The 13,033-nt window shown below is 40.9% G+C and overlaps 1 protein-coding gene across 17 annotated transcripts in view; it reads right to left on the bottom strand.

Annotated features, from left to right (window-relative positions):
• Window positions 1–13,033, bottom strand: part of PTPRM (protein tyrosine phosphatase receptor type M) — an 847,035-nt gene that overhangs the window by 307,265 nt on the left and 526,737 nt on the right. The gene's annotated exons all lie outside the window — the stretch shown is intronic.

Below are 13,033 nucleotides of genomic sequence, written 5' to 3'. Positions count from 1 at the left end.
GGTGAACACATGAATGATAGGAAACTGAAACGGCCTTATTGCTGATATGGAGAAAGTGTTAGTGGCCTGGATAGAGTATCAAACTAACTTGAGTGGTCTGGATAGAAGATCAAATCAGCCATGACAGTCCCTTAAACCAAGCCTAGTGCAGAGCAAGACCCTAACTTTCTTCAATTCTATGAAGGCTGAGGGAGGTGAGGAAGCTGCAGAAGAAATGTCTGAAGCTAGCAGAGGTCGGTTCATGAGGTTTAAGAAAAGTAGCCATCTTCATAACATAAAAGTACAAAGTGAAGCAGCAAGTGCTGATGTAGAAGCTGCAGCATGTTATCCAGAAGATCTAGCTAAAGTCATTGATGAAGGTGACTACACTAAACCACAGATTTTCAGTGTAGATGAAACGGCCTTCTATTGGAAGCAGGTGCCATCTAGGGCTTTCATAGCTGAAGAGGAGAAGTCAGTATCTGGCTTCAAAGGGCAGGTTGACTCTTGTGTTATGGGCTTATGCTGCTAGCAAGTTTAAGCGAAAGCCACTGCTCATTTACCATTCTAGGGCCCTTAAGAATCATGCTAAATCTACTCTGTCTGTGCTCTTGAAATGGAACAACAAAGCCTGGATGACACCACATCTGTTTACAGTATGGTTTACCCACTATTTTAAGCCCACTGTTGAGACCTACTTCTCAGAAAAAAAGATTATTTTCTAAATATTACTGCTCATTTGACAATGCACTTGATCACCCATGAGCCCTGATGGAGATGCACATGGGATGAATGCTGGTTTCATACCTGCTAATGCAACATACATTTTGTCGCCCATGGGTCAAGGAGTCATTTTAACTTTCCTGTCTTACTAAACACAGAATAGATTTTGTGATTTTTGCCACCCATGGGTCAAGGAGTCATTTTAACTTTCTTGTCTTATGATACACAGAATAGATTTTGTGATGCTATAACTGCCATATTTAAGTATTCCTCTAATGGGTCTGGTCAAAGTCAATGGAAAGGAGTCACTATTCTAGATGTCATTAAGAACACTTGTGATTTATGGGAGGAAGTCAAAGTATTAATATTAACAGGAGCTTGGAAGAAGTTGACTCTAACCCTCAAGGGTGACTTTGAGGGGTTCAACATTTCAGTGGAGGAAGTCACCGCAGATGTGGTGGAAAGAATAACTAGAATTAGAAGTGGCGCCTGAGGATGTGACTGAGTCGCTGCAATTTCATGATCACACTTGAATGGATGAGAAGTTGCTTCCTACGGGTAAGCAAAGAAAGTGGTTTCTTATGATGAAATCTACTTGTGATGAAGATGCTGTGACCACTGTTGAAATGACAACAAATGATTTAGAATATTATATTAACATAGTTGATAATGCAGTGACAACGTTTGAGAGGACTGACTCCAATTTTGAAAGAAATTCTACCATGGGTAAAATGCTATACCATAGCATCCCATGCTATAGAGAAATCTTTTGCGAAAGGCTAAGTCTATTGATGTGGCAAATTTCTTTGTCTTATTTTAGGAAATTGCCGCAGTCACCCAAACCTTCAGCAGCTACCACCCTGATTAGTCAGCAACCATCCACATTGAGGAAAGACCCTCCACCAGCAAAAAGATTATGCCTCATTGAAGGCTCAGATGATCATCCGTACTTTTAGCAATAATGTATTTTTTAATTAAGGTAGACACATTTTTTAAGACATAATGCTATTGCTCACTTAACAGACTACAGTATAACATAAACAAAACTTTTCTGTGCACTAGGAAACAAAAAATGCTTTGTTGTGATATTCACTTTATTGCAATGATCTGGAACTAAGCCTGCAATAACTCCAAGATATGCCTGTACTAGAAAAGACAATAAAGAAAGGATATTAATTTGCAGAGTAGTCTATGTCTGCAAAGGTAGGTGTAACCATCTTGGTTCTGAAGAGTCAGCAGGAAAGATGTCTTCTGATCAAGCAAAGTGGGGGACAAGAGAATGAGCACAGCTCCCAGGAGGAGGCAAGGTCCTGACAGCTCACATGCCCTGTAGCTCTGAGCACAAGATTAAGTGTTACATGGAGAGCTCATAGCTTTGGGGTTAGAGTAGACAAGTCTGTGAACCTCCCTGAACCTCAGTTCTTTCAACTGTAAAGGGGAAACGCTGGCATCTAGTGAGGAAGCCTGCTCTGCATCATGAGAAATGATTTCATTTGGGATCAAGCATGGCCTTGGCACATCACAGCTCCTCGATCCAAGTAACATAGATTATTCACTTTCTATTGCTGTAATTATTATTCCTTTATCACAAGCTGCTCAGAAGAACATAACTGAGGCTCAGGAATATAACACCAAGACCCAGAAAATTTCCCAAGACATGGGCGGAACAACAGGGGCTACCACGTTATCTATAAGTTGTTTCTATCACTACAGAAATCAACAATAAGAAAAGGTTTCCTGTACTGAACAGGTAACATCTGTGTTTGATGCTGTCCTGACTGCTTTGCTTACAGGTCACTAATTCTCCCAGCTGTCCTTTGAGGTAGATATTATTATTACTTTTGAGTTGGACATTAAATCTTGGCAAATGAGAATTTAAACCCAGAAGCATCAAGCTCCATGTTGTGGTTGCATTTTTTCGGTTCTTACCAACATTGCCTTTTACTCCCTGGAATGAGTTGTTACCTATAAATAGTCCTACCAATAATGCCTTCTCTTATTGCTGGGATGTTTTGATGGAACAAGAGATCTGAAACATTGATGATTTTACCAAATGAATGCACAATATTAATACCAAACACACATTTCTTACAATTTCTATAAAAGTATTGTCAAATACGGGTGACTGTTAAAACATAGTTTCTATGTAGGTGACAACCATAGCATATCGGCATAAGTATAGTACTAAAAGCAGAGTGCAATGGGGATAAAGACTGAATAGCAATGTAGTCAACATTTTTAAAGCAAATCATGATATTATAGCTTTATTCTCTTTGAGCAATTTGGTTTGTGAAGAATTTTCACTGATCATAATCCTTCTGACCAGGCTGCGAGACAGGCAAGCAGCATATTTACTGGCAACTTTACAAATGAAACAGACTTAGAGAATTTAGAGGGTGACATGGTTGGGTATTTGTCCCTGCCCAAATCTCATATTGAATATAATTTCCAATTGGGAATTGGAGGTGGGGTCTGGTGAGACGTGTTTGGATCATGGGAGCGCATCCTTCATGAGTGGCTTAGGCCATCTCCTTGGGGATAACTGATATCTCAATCTGAGTTCGCATGAGATCTGGTCTCTTAAAAATGTGTGGCATCTGGCTGGGAGTAGTGGCTCATATCTGTAATCTCAGCACTTTGGGAGGCCAAGGTGGGCAGCTCATTTGAGGTCAGGAGTTCGCAACCAGCTTGGTAAACATGGCAAAACCTCGTCTCTACTCAAAATACAAAATTAGCCAGGCATGGTGGTAGGCGCCTGTAATCCCAGCTACTCAGGAGGCTGAGGCAGAAGAAGAATTGCTTGAACTGGGGAGGCAGAGGTTGCAGTGAGCTGAGATTGTGTCACTGCCCTCCAGCCTGGGTGACAGAGTGAGACTCCATCTCCACACACACAATTAAAAAAAAAAAAAAAAAAAAGGTGCGGCATCTCCCTCCTCACTCTCTGTCTTGCCCTGCTTTCGCCATGTGACATGCCTTCTTCCTCTTTGTCCTCCGCCATGGTTGTAAGTGCTGGCATAGATTTACAGGTGGAAGATTGGAGGCTTCTGAGGCCTCCCCAGCAGCCAGATGCCAGCACCATGCTTCCTGTAAAGCCTACAGAATGCTGAGCCCATTAAACCTCTTTTCTTTACAAATTACCCAGTCTCAGGTATCTTTACAGCAATGCAAGAAGAGCCTCACACATAGGGTGACTTCAGGTCACACAATTAGTAAACGACCCAGCCGAGATCCAAACCCAAGTCTTCTTGTGTCTGTGCCAAGGGTTCTTTTAATTTGTGATACTACCTTTCTAAACTATTAAGTTGTATGAATTGCTTACATCAGAGAGATTAGATGTCACTTATTCTACCAAATGAAACTTCAGTCATTCGGCGAGAACTGGGAGGTGGAACCCCTGAGCACAGCCTGCTCCAATCAAAAGCCTCTGTGTTTGTCAAGAGACGGTTTTGACGCATCCATCCACGGTAATCTGTTAACTTTCCATCCAGAAGCCACATGGGACCGTTTACTTCCCAATGTCCCGGCCCCAGTGGTTGGTCTAATATGCAAACCCCGTCATATTTTTTGTCTCAGTAAAAATTCTTCTACAGTTTAAAAGAATGAGAAACAAATAATAAAAACAAAACAAACCAATACTCATGGAAGGCTGTGATTGGCACAGAACCAGGATTGGAAATACAGAGGTAAAATCACAGAGAACAGGACTGGCCCTGAAGGAGCTGGTAGGTGGCCAGGACAAGCAGTCACCAGCCAGTGCAGTGAATCTACGGCTGAGCTCTCTGGGAGAGCTGCAGGACACAGACGGGCAGGGGGCCAGGGCGGGCTCTCCAAGGAGGTGACATCTGGGCCCTAGCTAGGAGGGGAGTGGAAATAAGTGAGAGAGAGAGAGAGAGAGAGAGACTGTGGAGAGAGAGAGTGTGTGTGTGTGTGTGTGTGCAGGCAGGACAGCGGAGGGAAGAAAAAAGAGAGACGATTCCATGAAAGAAACATCAATCGCAAAATAAACAAACCCACAAAATGGCATGGAACCACCCAGGATATTCTCAGGCGTATATTTACAGGTGGAAGGCAGGCGGCCCCAGGAAGTGAGTAGAAGCCAGAGGCTTCCCCATTAGAGGAAGTGTGGATTTATGCTGAGGGCAATAGGGAGACACTGATGGGTTATTAACCTGGGAGGAAAGACCCTGCAGCCACAGGGTGGAACGGGGATTGGAGATCTGAGAAAGACAAATATGAACTAAAACAGTGATTGTGGGGATGGAAGGTAAAGCGAACAGGAGGCGGGGCGGGGGGGGGGGGGGCGGTGGCAGTGGTGTCACTACTGACCCCAAGAGGTGAGAAGGCAAGTTTCTCCAGGAGTCAGTAAAAGCCTGCAAATTGGAGTGACCTTCCTGATGGAATCTGAATTTATAGCAATGGCTTATTTGAAGCAATCTTTCTTAATTACCCTTCTTACTAAAAAAAAAAGAAAAAAAGAAAAAGGAGAAAACCAGATTGCCTCAAAGGTTATTGTTCTTTTATAGTTCTGCATTCTATGGAAGGTTCACGATATTTAACTTTTATTTAGGGATGAAAATAGAATTTAAAACTCCACATGTTCCTGGTATGTCCCACTAGTTAAACGAAGGTCTAGGGTCTTCTTATCTATAAATGTTTCAGGTGATAATTACTCCTGCTGGCAAGAAAAAGAAGAGGTTCATTCAATAAACATCTATTGCACTCTTAATTAGGTTAGAGGTATTGCGTGATATTCAAAAACTAAATTATTAAAATCATTTTGTGATCAAACGATTTTGCATTTCTGATTACATTTACATGTTTTACGTAACGTTTAGCCTAGGAAAATGCTCACTCTCAACATTAAATATGGTCATGAGTCACTTAATGATGGGGATATATTCTGAGAAGTGCCTCATTAGGCCATTCCATCTTTGTGCAAACATCATAAGGTGTACTTACAAAAACCTAGATGGTACAGCCTACGACACCCCTAGGCTGTACGGTAGAGCCTATTGCTCCTACGCTACACAGCTATACGGTATGTGACTGTACTGAATACCGTAGGCAACTGTAAAACAGTGGGAAGTATCTGTAAACCTAAAGCTAAATGTAGAAAAGGTGCAATGAAAAGACAGTATTATAATCTTTCAGGACCACTGCAGTATATGCAGTCTGTTGAATGAAATGTCCTTATGCTGTGCACAACTGCACGTAAATCTAATTAATGCTCCTGAGTGATGGTCAAACCTTGTGTGTTTTTAATTTTATTGATAGGATGACCACTGCTTAGGTCTCTTTAACTTCTCTTATCTTAGGCTTTTCTACCTATTGCTAACCTACTTGGTGAACCTACCTACCTACTTCCTCCTCAGGTTTCAGTTTAATCAACACATTCTCAGTAAGACACTCCTGATTCTCCTGTTGAGATTTCATCCTTCTGTCATACACTCTTGGAGTACCCTGGACTTTTCTAGACAGCTTTTATCATAACCCTAGCACAATGACGTGAAGATAATAAGTGTTCAGTAGATATCTGGTGAATGAACAAAGAATAAATGAATAGTAGCCAAGTGTCAATCCTAATATTTCCTACAACACTTTTCAATGCTATGAAGGGCCAGGATTTTAACCAGGTACAAATCACTGGACAGAGCTCTTACTACTTCTCATTGAGCAGAAAATACATTGATACAGGACAGGAAAACACTTAGCAGGTAAAAGTAGAGATGGGACGGAACTGGGCCATACATACAAGTCAAAACGGACAGATTATATGGGACAAAACACCAAGAACACTCCCTAATCTTTCTACTGTCTGATTGAAGAGCTGAATATTAATTAATTAAGTTGCAACCAAATATAGGTAAGCCTCACAAGTGTAATATAACATACTTAACAAAATAGTTATTGAGGAAATAGAAGGCATATTAGCACTTTTGTGTACCCTGGTGTTCTTATAATAAAGAGTTACATTGTGTATACTTGTAAGTGCTGGTTGATAAAATGATCTGCTGAAGAGAATGATGTAAAACATAATTCCTTCTATATCTGTGCCCTTATCCTTCTCCCCACCACCAAACTAGGATGAAGCAGAAGTGTAACATGAGGAATGTGGTCAGGGCCTCTGAGTTGGAGCTCAGTTCTAAAAGTCTAAGGCTCTAAGAAGCATACTGGGTTAGTGGTCACACATGACTTTATCAGCCTCTTAGAACTTGCAACCTTTCCTCACATTTCACATATATGCAAGTGAGGCATCTATAGTCAAATCAGTTAATCTTTGTCAAAATTTCCAAGATTCTCTTCCAGAAAGGCTATCGGCCTTAGCCTGGAACACGTCTAGAAGTTCATCCCTTAAACTCCCTAAATCAATAACTGTGATTAAGAAGACCCAGGGGTTCCCGAGAGCAAATGGCAGAGCAGCTTTACAATTCGTAAAGTAATATATTGTCCAGTGCAACCATTTGCAATCTTTCAGTGCTCTGAGTTTATAATTGAAACTGTTTCTAATTTATTCCACTATTTTTTTTTTTTTTTTTTTTTGAGACGGAGTCTCGCTCTGTCGCCCAGGCTGGAGTGCAGTGGCCAGATCTCAGCTCACTGCAAGCTCTGCCTCCCGGGTTCACGCCATTCTCCTGCCTCAGCCTCCCGAGTAGCTGGGACTACAGGCGCCTGCACCTCGCCCAGCTAGTTTTTTTTTTTTTGTATTTTTTAGTAGAGACGGGGTTTCACCGGGTTAGCCAGGATGGTCTCGATCTCCTGACCTCGTGATCCACCCGTCTTGGCCTCCCAAAGTGCTGGGATTACAGGCTTGAGCCACCGCGCCCGGCCTATTCCACTATTAACATTTAAGGATGGTCTATCTAGATGAGGGAAAAGAAACAGCATGTAACTTTCTCTATGGTCAATGGAAAAAGAGGTAGACTTTAACGTCTCCCTCCTTCCTGCTGAATGGCTTCTGTGCAGCTGGTCAGTAAGAGGGGAACGCACAACACAGCCTGGCCTTCGCCGCCAGGAGTGTGCAAGGTGTGGCCTCCACTGTGAAGGACACTCAAGAGCTTTCATGGAGTCTGTAGTTCCAACTCAAATATTTGCCTTTTCAGAGACAGCATGGGTTCTTTTGGGGATAACAAAGTAGTATGATGAAAAACTTAGGTCTTCCCCAGCCCTAGCCAAGAATGAGCTACAGTCGCCCACTAAGTGTGCTGCTGGCATGCCTTCTGAAGCTGAGAGAAGCATTTCACACTCTAACTTTTAGTAACCAGAGGTGCTACCCACATCCATTGAGCAGGCATCATGGTCACACCCCAACATGTACAGTCATCATCACAAAATTGATGGACGCAGGCTCACGGCAAAGGGGTTACGGTGCAATATAAGGAAGGTAGGAGAAGCAACAAAAGAAAGATCCAGAAGGTTCTTCCAAACAAGAGACACTAAGAACAATTTTTTACTGCTTATGAAAATTGGGGTTGAAAAATATTTATATAATTAGTGATTTCCAATGAATTATTGGAAAGTCATTGCTAGGCTAGTTTTTCAATTTCAAGTGTTCTAGTATTCACTGTAACAATACCCTGGACAGTATTTTTATCAACAATATATTCTTTTTCTCCTTCTAAAAAGGACTAGGTGTTTTTGATTTCTCTAAATCCTTTTTCTAATGAAAAACAGCACCAGGCATTTGTGAAACCCCCTTCCTCCATGCCCTCAGGGTTAGCTCTATCTTAACCGGGCCCAGCACATCCTCCAGCATTTATGCCGCTCCTATTTGTTAGTTCTGCGGTGCCATGCCCTCTAACCCATCCTCCATTACTGCTGTGTCTCTTCCTTACATTTTTTCCCTGACCTGAATCCTGTAAATAGCTACTCATTGGTATGGAGTGCAAGGTCATCCAATTCATCCTCTTATCTCCCTTGCTTCTTCTCCCATCTCACCCCTCTCTGATTATAACACACTTCTCATTCTCAGATCAGGCTAAACTACTCAGTCCTCCCTGTCCTCATGGAGCCAACCTGTCTCTCTCATTTTTCATTCCTTGCCAGCCACATACCTAACCTCCCTGACAACATATTCCACATCACACAGATGCTCTGAACAACAGCCATCTGTCAAGATTCAGCTACTCGGCCCCAGGGTTACCTCCTCTCTGAAGTCTTAGCTGGCTCTTCCCTGTACTGACCACTCCTTGGTCAGGCCACTGGATCCCATCCTCATCCCTACTTACTACAGGACACTAGATTCCATGTAGCTCTCTTTCCCATCTACATTGCCAGCCCTTGGAGAAGAGAGTCCATAGCAGCTTCCTCCATATCCCCAATGCTCAAAGGCTCCTTGTGTGGAGAAGAGAATGGGATGTCTAGGAAGGTAGTGTTAATGGACTGAACATCTTTCCTTGAACTTACAGACAGTGAGATAAACAAAAGGGTTGCTGCTGCTTGAGAAAAAGAAAACATGCTTTATGCTTCATAACCTTGAACTACTAAACCGTAACCATTTGTATGCCAACAACCATAATTTATGAGAAACTTTTTAAAACAAAAATGCCTGATTATATCCTGTCTTTCTTAAAAACATTTTTTTGGTAGAGGTGGGTCTATGTTGGACCTCTCTATGTTGTCCAGGCTGATCTTGAACTCCTGGGCTCAAGCAATCCTCCAGCCTCAGCCTCCTGAGTACAGGTACACACAACCATGCCTAGGTTGGGACTACAGGCTTATAACCATGCTCAGCTATGTTTTTTGTTTGTCTGTTTTTGTTTTTTAATTTTCTTTTTTGTAAAGACAGGGTCTTGCTACATTGCCCAGGCTGGTCTCAATCTCCTGGCTTCAAGTGATCCTCCCATCTTTGCCTCCCAAAGTGCTGGGACGGTCTTTCGTTAATAATAATCATCACTCTCTGGTTTCAGTTCCACATTTGAGGTGCTCCGCATTTGAAATTGAACACTGCTGTGCTTTTACGAAGGGTCATGTCAGTATTGGTGAATATGCTCCTTGAATTTGCCAGGGGCACTGTGCATCCTGTCTCTAACACTCACTCTGAAGGCCGAGGCAGGGGGATCGCTTCAGCCTCGGAAGGTCAAGACTGCAGTGAGCTACAATTGCACCACTGTACTCTAGTCTGGGCAACAGAGTGAGACCCTGTCTCAAGAAAAGAATAAATAAACAAAAGAAAGAAAATAAAACTTTTCCGTATCTTATTAATGAAAAAACTTTGAATCCATGAACAGACATTAAAATTCTCTCCTAGGTGCTAGTTTACTGGCTGGAATGATGGAATTTGTGTTCTTCTGGGCCATCTCAGGATTTAAGTAATTTTATGTGACAGAGCTGATGTGCTGATCAATAAAAAGACAACAATCATTTACATTGAGAGTTTAATGCAATTTCAAGAATCTACATGAACCAAGCTGAGTGTTTGTAGGGAAATCAATACACGACCACCTTACTTAGTGAAGTGCATAAACGAAGTTCAACTGAATTTTCAACATCAATGAATATGGATTAAAGAAAAAAATCAAATCAATTGAAAAAAATGGGTTTTGGAAATCACACAATGACAGTATTTTTGAATATACAATACTGTGCAAAATCCAGGAAAGCAAACAGATGTTCGCTTCCATTTCCCTCCTCCTTCTAGTATTTATCTTATCATTTGGGAAAAGCTTTCTTGTATTGCAGTTTGATTACATGTGCATTTTGCAGATTTCCAGATGTGTTCAAATGTTTTAATTTACATTATGGCTTTATATTTAGGTCCATATGATTCCCTAATCAGAGTTCTTATTTGTCTAAACATTACATGAAATTGAGAATTTTAATATGCCCTATTTAGTTAGAGGGTACTATACACATTTCTTCCCCAACCTAGTCTTTCTCGCTATATTGGTCTTCCATCTATTCTACAGATAATCAGTCCAATTATGTTGTCCGATATAATGAATCTCTCGAAGACAACATTCACTTTTCTGCAAAAAAAAAAAAAAAAAAAAAAAAAAAGGCACACATACACACACACACACACACACACGTATTTGACAGGCGAGTTTGAAATAATTTCCTCTCTCAAATTTGCGCCAACACAATTTACCCATTTAAGATAGGCATCCTTCCAATAAAGATGATATCTATAGCAGGTTTCCCTATAACGCTTACTGAATGATGTCCCATAAGGATTGATCATGATTCTAAGATTACAGATGTGAATAATAAACATGGATATATTTATTAATTTCAAGACGCTAACAGGGGAAGAAGGTATTAGGGACTGGAGGCAAAGTGCTTCTGGCAAATTCAAGGAGCATATTCACCAACACTGATATGACCCTTCTTAAAAGCACAGCAGTGCTGAACTTGTAAACCAGGATGTTATGACAACTAGAAAAGAGGGTGAGGCAACACAAAGTGATGAAATGATGTAAGGTCTGCAGAGAAAGTTATGTATTTTGGACTCTGACAAGAATTTGGATATGTATTTTTATAGACATAAGAATAGGAAGCCCGAGGACACCAAGAACTACTAGTAAGGTCCCAAAGTCTCCGAAAAACAACTAGACATGTGTAAAAATAAGCAACAATAAAATAATGTCTTAGTGAGGCATATGCTAGAAAAAAGAACAGTAGTTTGGAGTGTGCCCAGCACCTTGTAAAGACCAGGGAAGAGGGCTGGGAAAGCGATGCAGGCAGATCGCCCAAAGAGCAATTATTTTAAAACTTAAGTCTTGGCTAGGCATGGTGGCTCATGCCAGTAATCCCAGCACTTCGGGAGGCCAAGATGGGTGGATCACCTAGGGTCAGGAGTTCAAGACTAGCCTGGCCAACATGATGAAACCCTGTCTCTACTAAAAATACAAAAATTAGCCGGGCGCGGTAGCACACGCCTGTAATCCCAGCTACTTGGGAGGCTGAGACAGAAGAAATCGCTTGAACCTGGGAGGCAGAGGCTGCAGTGAGCTGAGATCAGGCTACTGCATTCTAGCCTGAGCGACAGAGCGAGACTCCGTCTCAAAAACAAACCAATCAACACAACTTGGACAGAGCTATACAAAGATGCAAATGAAAGTCCAACAGAAAGCGTTTGAAAGTAAGATACAAGTACAGAAAATGTGCAAAAGGTATCCATATAAGAACAAAGTACCATGGAATAACGGGCTGTTTTTGAAAAATGATTAAGCTTTCAGCTTCCTTCGGTTTGGAGGCATCGAAGCTGAGTGAATTCTAACTATTCACATGATCATGATGCTTTTTGCTGTAAAACATCGAGTCCTTTCCCAATGACTCTTTATTGCTGAGTCTGAGCAACTGGTAAGTGGATCAGAAACAAATGACGCTCCCAAGGCCATGGTCAGAGCATACATTTTCATTTAATAAATTTCAGCTTTTAAAGTCAACAAAGACTGACCTACGGCCATGGGTACACTTGAGTCTTGGATAGCATCTAATGCATGCCTTGGGTCCATCAGATTAGTGCAACCTCTCAGTGCCACCCACAGGCATCAACCCAGAGGGCCTGGGCAATGTCAAGCACATCACTTGAAATGTAGCAGTTAACACAATCTCCAATTTGGAATAGAGCTTTTATATATTTCATAGTATTCTCACAAACTGCATCTATGAACAGCAAGCATAAAACTTTACATGAGCTACTGTGTTGCATTCTTCTACAGTATAAACTAAAAATTCTTTTAAAAATTTTGGAGATTTTTGAAATAAAAATTTCTGTGACTCTTCCCTAATCTGACTTCACTAAAAACTAATACTATTCTGGTTTTATTTATGACTTTATGAACCGAGACCTCCAAATATATTTTACTGAATAGAAGGAAATCTAACTGATTGCCTTATGATACTGCAGTGAAAACATGATCAAATATAGCCAGGTGTAAAAAGATTAATGAAATCAAATTCTACAAAAGGAACATGAAAATAAACCCTAAAATGCCTTGTCAATGTAAATGTTTCTTCCAAGTACTCTATTCAAAGTAATAGATGACTCTGAAGGGAATCTATTCTGATAATACAAAGGTAAAACATTTAAATCCCTCTGAATCAAGTAGAAATTTCACCTGTGTAGATTAATGAGCTTATGACAAGTTGATACTCCAGAGTTATTCAGGTATTCTTTTGCTCGGTCTTGGAAATAATAAATTTATTTTACTCAGTCACTGTAAAAGTTACATTTTATAATTGCTTAGCTATATAAATCATCATGGGATAAGTTGCGGGCCTAGATGTTGGTAATTAACTCAAATCTGTTCAAATAAAGACTTCACAATGTTCTTTCCAATCATCTGTTTTTTTTTTTTAAAAAAACAACAACTATACATCCCATATT

Source organism: Macaca fascicularis, chromosome 18 (assembly GCF_037993035.2).
Source record: "Macaca fascicularis isolate 582-1 chromosome 18, T2T-MFA8v1.1".
NCBI classification, from domain to species: domain Eukaryota; kingdom Metazoa; phylum Chordata; class Mammalia; order Primates; family Cercopithecidae; genus Macaca; species Macaca fascicularis.
Note: the sequence above shows the minus strand (reverse complement) of the source record. Positions and strands in the feature narration are given on the sequence as shown.